Source organism: Perognathus longimembris, chromosome 11 (assembly GCF_023159225.1).
Source record: "Perognathus longimembris pacificus isolate PPM17 chromosome 11, ASM2315922v1, whole genome shotgun sequence".
Classification (NCBI taxonomy): Eukaryota; Metazoa; Chordata; class Mammalia; order Rodentia; family Heteromyidae; genus Perognathus; species Perognathus longimembris.
Window position 1 is genome coordinate 42521731 of NC_063171.1, and position 7120 is coordinate 42528850.

A 7120-nucleotide genomic window follows, 5' to 3' on the forward strand; every position below is an offset into this window, starting at 1 on the left:
CCCTGACATCACTTGATGGACACCCCTCGTAGCCAACCTGTTCTCCCTCTCTTTTGCCCACCTTTCGGGGTATATCTATGCCTCCTCATTTGAATAAAATTAGAATCATCCCAGAGACAGTCTCTGAGACCCCACACGCCCATGTCTTCCTTGGGCTGGCGGGCAAGGGGTTCTCACGACCACACGCGAACCAAGGCACCCGGGACCCCGCACCCGGGACCCCGCTCCCGCGTCTAAACCCTACTGGCCAGGGGGACGTGAGAGAGTGAGTATGGATCCCACACGGAAGAGATAGATAAGCCCAGGACCCCTCCCCACGTGGATGGGGAGGAGTGGAGCGAAGCCTGGCAGATAATGACACTGACTAGTATATGATAGGAGATAAGAGGAGAATAGACATGATAAGGGTCCAGTTTGAAATTCCTAGATTTGGGGCAATAGAGATCTACTAGGTATTAAAATTAAGAGATTATATATAGGAAATTATATAGATTATATTATACAGAGAAACATACAAGTACCAAGTCCAGGGTTGAGAGCTTTCTGCACAGAGATAATAGTGCTACTATAGAAATGAGTATATTTCTTTAATGGATTACCAAGACAGAATATCTGCCACATATCTGAAATTATAAATTATTTGTGATTAAAGGGAGAACAGTAGACTTCACTCTTAATTTGGGGTGATATAGGAACTACGTCCACCTCTAATATTCTTTCTGTTCCCATTCATCACACTATATCAAAACCTACCAATAGTGGTTCACTTATCTCTTTGGTGATGTTTTCAATGGAATTCTGGTAATAAACCAGGTGAGATGAAATACTAGATGAACATTCTTCTATGAGCTCTCCATCTCAGTTGAAGAGACCCCTCTAACAAGTACACATTATACTATTCTCAGTTCAAGGACCACTTTTGTTCAGCAAATATGCATTAAGCAATTGTCAGGTCAGGTGGGAGAAATGAGAAAGTATGAAAGATACAAGGACAAATGCAAAGAACCTGTGATTTCACAAGGGACTCTGTAAAGTTTCTGATAGACAAGAATGCTGTCAGACTCAATCTAGTATAGGGAGAAATATGTGATATGTACTTTAATAAGTTGGGAAATAAATTCTAGAGAAATAAAGGTGGAGATATGGGAGGATCAGAGTATGACTATGAATCAGATTATGTCATGCTTCTCCTAAGCATGAACTTTGACAATATGAATCTTGGGCAAGATGTACATGTGAAAGGGAATTTGCCTAATTATTACTACTTAGTGTTAAACAAAGTGCAAATGTACCAATATACCCTAAACCATGAAACTATTGGATGTGTAGTACTTATCTATTACTTTAGGTCTCCTGTAACTGTACAGAGAAGGTAACTGGGGATAGAAATATACCTTTTTGAGATCTTTGCATCACTGAATGATACAGCCCCAAAACATAGTTAGCTAAAAAGAAGGAAGGAAGGAGAGGGAGGGAGAAGGGAGGGAGAGAGAGAGAGATAGACACAGACAGACAGACAGACAGACAGACAGAGAAAGCATTCTTTTTTTTCAGCTTGTGAAAGTAAAAATTTGGGGCTGGGAATATGGCCTAGTGGCAAGAATGCTTGCCTCATACACATGGAGCCCTGGGTTCGATTCCTCAGCACCACATATATAGAAAATGGCCAGAAGTGGTGGCTGTGGCTCAAGTGGCAGTGTGCTAGCCTTGAGCAAAAAGGAAGCTAGGGACAGTGCTCAGGCCCTGAGTCCAAGCCCCAGGACTGGCAGAAAAAAAAAAAAAGAAAGAAAGTAAAAATTTTTATTACTGATTGATTTCTCAATGTATAGTTCAATATAATGCCAGTTTTTAATGGCAAAAATTTGGTTCCACTGAAAGTCCATAATGCTACAGAGAGCTACTACTTTTCCCAGGGAGTAGGTAAACAGCTGGAAAGAGAAAGTACAACTTTCTAGCAGCATTGCAACTTAAACCATAGACCTTGTAGGTCTGCAACTCTGACATAGAAAGTGGCACAAACATTCATCACCTGGTGACGGAAGTGGGAAGTGGGGAACACAATGTAGACACTCAAGGGAGCACTAATGGAAAGACAACAAACAAACCAGATATATCTATGAGGGTTTTAAAGGATAACTATAGAAAAGGGAATCAAATATTTTACTCAAATGCTTTTTAGAGCCTTTCTGTAGATATATATATATATACATATATATACATATATATATCCAAAAATATGTTTTATACAGATAAATGTTTCTCAAAGATGGGACCAAAGCTATAGGTATGACATAAAGCACTGTCTTTTGTAAGACTCTCCAACCGAATTTGCAATTTCCTTAAAGTTAGTGAATTAGTTTTCCAAATAGAATTACCTGACATCTTTTATATATATAAATCAAGTAGGCATTATTTTTTAAAAGGGTTTGCAGGCTATACAATATTTTTCTAAGATGCTATGCATATCAAACTTATGGCAAGCCCCATTAAGAATCATTATTTATAAACATATCAAAAAGGGCTCTTCATAGTAAACATTTTCTGATTGCCCATTTACACGTGTTGAAAATGCACAAGAAAGGTTTACTTCACAAGCACTTTTATGTTAATAAGATATTCTTATTTAATACATATGGCAATAAATCTTCACATGTTGTAACCATTACTATGTTCTCTTTAGATGGGGAGGTAACACTCACAACCAGTACACACAAAACATAGCACACAATTATTTTGGTGATTTTATAAATCCTCTTTTCCAGGTGCAAAGGCCACAAAAATTCCTAAAAATTAGAGAACACTGAAAACATATTAAAGTTTGACATCTGATTTTATAGTTACTCACTTTTGGGTTTGGCCTTGCAAGAGCAGAGAATCAGAAGCTGGATTTCAGTGCTGGAAACTTCAATGTACTGGCTGTCAGAATTGCTATTTTGGCATCCATTTGTATTAGTCAAGCATTCATGATGTGGAAGTTCATTACTTTCAGCTTCGGAGGTGGAGGGAGCACTTGACTTTCTAGGCACCACCTGTGAAGAAGAAACCAACAGTAACCAAAGGCAGGTCTTCCAGAAAAGGAACAGAAAATGGTGTAAATGGAACAGTAACATCAAATGGAGCAGATTTTCCTCATACTAGAAAAGAGAAGTCTTCATAATGAATTACAAGCTAACTGATTGATGTCCCCAAAGAAATCTGCTTTTTATCTATCAGCACTAGAGATTTTTTTTTCTGTTCTTCAAAATACAGTTTGTGCTCTTTGATTCTTGCCATTGTACTGTTTCATGCGTTTAAAGGGCATTTTAGGGGAGCATGATTACTATGAGTGGAAAACTATTGTAGCTTAGACTAAGCTACCTGCCTTCAGAATAGTTTAGGGACCACCACATATTTTATTTTTGTTTTTGTTTTTTTATCTTTGAACATTTTTCTAATGTCTTGGGGAGACACCTCTTTGCAAAACCCCACAAGTGATAAAATCTCTTGCTCTCACCAATTGGTGTTTTTTTTTCTTTTTTTTTTTAATATTAGCAAGGTGACCTGTTCCAGCAGGGTCGGGTTTTTTTAAGTTATCTTTCAGGGTAAAATGAAAATAACTATAAAATCAGATGTCAAACTTTAATATGTTTTCAGAAAGCATTCTTAATACTATTTTCAGAGAACTTTCTCTAAATAGCAGAGACCTTTACTATGGAACAATGATTAATACTGATTCCTGCATTGTTGAATATAGATGCAGATAATATCTAACCTACATTGTTTTAGGTAGATGATAAGTTTGATGATATCAGAAAGACAAATTTATATCTATATTAGCAAGGCAAAATCTGATCCTAGGATACAAATTAATTACAAAATAATTATGGCTGAATTATAATCTGGTGATTCATCCATTTCTCTAGTAATGTTGACTCATAGGTAAATCGGTACATGATAGAAAAACAATGAATGAAACGTGATCACTAACCTCACACAGATCACTTACCACATGGGACAATCACATAAAATGCCAACTATAATTAAGTATAGCTCATGCAGTATGTAGAATGGTGTGCTAATTAAGCAAACAAAATGATGTGAACAAAGGAAAGAGACTTTACAAAATGAAAATACTCATTTGTTTGTTCGTGCAACAAATATGAACAAGCATCAATGAGGTCCCAATCTAGATTCTGAGTTTATAATATTTAATACACAATACCCCCACTCTCAGAGAGGTTATACATTTTGTATGGAGATATTTTTAAAAACTAAATAACTTTCAAATCGATATAAAGTGCTACTAAGAAAATAAATATGTCAAGAGTTTCCAAGTGGGAAGAAAGTTACTCATAGGAAACACCATTTGAACAGAGTCGAGAACTTAAAACAGAGGTCAGCTATGTAGAAAGAAAGAGATTAAGAATTATACTGAAAGTAGGTGACTTGAGGGGTTAAGTGGAGTTGGGACATATGGGGGTGGAGGAGAATGATGGAAGGATGACACTGATCAAGCATACTGTACTCAGAAACTGACATGTAGAATTGAAACTCCTTTATAAAACAACGTAAAATAATAAAAATATAAACTGAATAAGAAGAAACACCAAGTCTTTAAAAAAGAATAAGCAAAACAGACATAATATTCTTTTTATTTTTTTGGAAGGTGGGGGTACTGGGATTTGAACTCAGGACTTTGTACTTGCTAGGCTGATTTTGTACCACTTGAGCTTGCTTCCTTCCAATCCTATTTTAGTTCTTGTTTTTGTTTTTGAAGGATTGGAGATGGAATCTGGTGAACTTTTCTGCCCAGGTTGGCCTTAAGCCACAGTGCTCCAGATTTTAGTGCCTCCTGAGTAGCTGGAATAATACGCATGAGCCCAGCAAGACACCACATTCTTCTGAGCTGCAAAGCCACTGTGTATACAGACTGGTGTGAAGGAAAGCAGGTAAAAACTGAAAGAGATAGATGGGGGTCAAATCTCAAAGGAGTAACAGTGAAGAATAGTTTTCTATTCTAAGTACAAGAAAAAAGGCTTGGAGTTTGCAGAAGAGAAGTCAAATATGCTGATTCACATTTATGAAACTTCATGTTGATGCTTTATGGCTGTGAAATAGCACAAAATGGAAGAAAGAAAGCTAGTTGTACTAATGTAGTTCAGATGATGCTGCTATACAGGAGAGAGGTAAGCTGGATGCCCATGGTTCACACCTCATGCTTTATTTAATCCTAGCTACTCAGGAGACTGAGATCTGAGGATCACGGTTTGAAGCCAGCCCGGAGAAGAAAGTCTATGAGACTCCTATCTCCAATTAAGCACTAAAAAATAATGAACTAATTTAGCAGTGATACTCACTAGACACTATGTTAGAACTATATATACTTGTGGGGATAGGGGGCCAAAAGGCAAAAAAAAAAACAAAAAAAAAAACACCTAGGAGAAAATGAGGGAGGAGGTGACACTGTTCAAAAAGAAATGTACTCATTACCTGACTTTTGTAACTGAAACTCCTCTATATGTCACCTTTACAACAAAAATAAATTTTAAAATGTATTAAAAAGAAACAAAGAAGACAGAAGACCTGTGGCTCCAGTGTTAGAACACTAGCCTCAAGCAAAAAAACTCAGGGACAGTGCCTAGGCACTGAAAAAAGAAATGGAATGAGAAATTTTTACTGGCTGATTTTTGGTTTGTTTTTTGTTTGGGTTTGGTTATGGTAGTACTGGGGATTGAGCTCAGGGCTCGTGTTTAATAGGCAAGTGCTCTCCCCCTTCTGCCATACCCAAGCCCTTGGACTGAAGGTGTTTTAAAGAGAAAACTGGTATGACTTGCTGGGAAATGTGCATAAAAGGTTAGGAGAGAGAAATCATTGCAAAAAAAATGAGGAAAGATGAATGAATGATGGCTCCTAATATGTTAGTTTAAGCAACCCAAACTTGATAGATAGTAATAGCTTTTATGTTTCTATTTATTTGAGTCAAAAAGTACAGTAAATTTCAGTGAAAGAGAAAACAGGAGTTCTCCTTTGGTCATATTCAATTTGAAATACCTACAAACACCCTATCAGGGATCAAGTTATAGCCAGTCTAGCCATAGTAAGGACAGTTAGATTGATCAACTGCCATCTTTCATCCATAGTCATCCTGAGTATGATCCTAAGCAATCATGGTTCAGCACAAAAGGAAGATAGGATTTTAGCCATAAAGAGTTATAAGACAGCTGGGAATATGGCCTAGTGGCAAGAGTGCTTGCCTCATATACATGAAGCCCTGGGTTTGATTCCCCAGCACCACATATGTAGAAAACGGCCAGAAGTGGTGCTATGGCACAAGTGGCAGAGTGCTAACCTTGAGCAAAAGGAAGCCAGGGACAGTGCTCAGGCCCTGAGTTCAAGGCACAGGACTGGTAAAAACAAAGCATTAGAGAAGACATTTCTAGACTTTCAGGATGTCACTATGGTCAAACATCTATTCATGAATATTCTGGATCCACTCAAGGAAAAAATGAGTCCAGTATAACAGGAAGCCAGAATATTTCTGTAAAAAAACAAGGAGATAGCTCTAGATATTTCAGATCTGCTTACAGACAATCTACATCTACAAGATCTGGATCAAGGATACAATTATAGTAGTGATACCAACATATTATCAGGAGACTTGTATATAAAGTCAGCCTCAGTCCATGGACAGTCTGAGATAACTATGAATGGCTGAGATAAGAGGTATGAAACAGATCTAAATACTCAAGAGTCTTATCAGTGACAGATACAAACTGGTAGGCAGTCTGGACCTACCCAAAGACAGCCAAGATCCAGTGCCAAAGACATACAATTTAGCCATGCACAAACAAGAGACAGTTCAGGATACTCAGAATCTTTCACATACAATCATTTATATAATATGGGTACAATATAAATATAACGAAGGATCCAGCTATGGTCCAGTGACAGTGAAAGACAATCAGGAGACAGTGAAACAGTTTCACTTCACAATTCAAGTCTGACTATGTTCATGGAGAGCCTGGTAAAGCACAAGAAGAAGAGATGACTTCAGTTATGGAAAACCAGAAGGCAGTGTGAGCCCCTATCAGAGGTAGTCATTGACTTAGCCTCTACCCATAGACAATTTGCATCCAACACA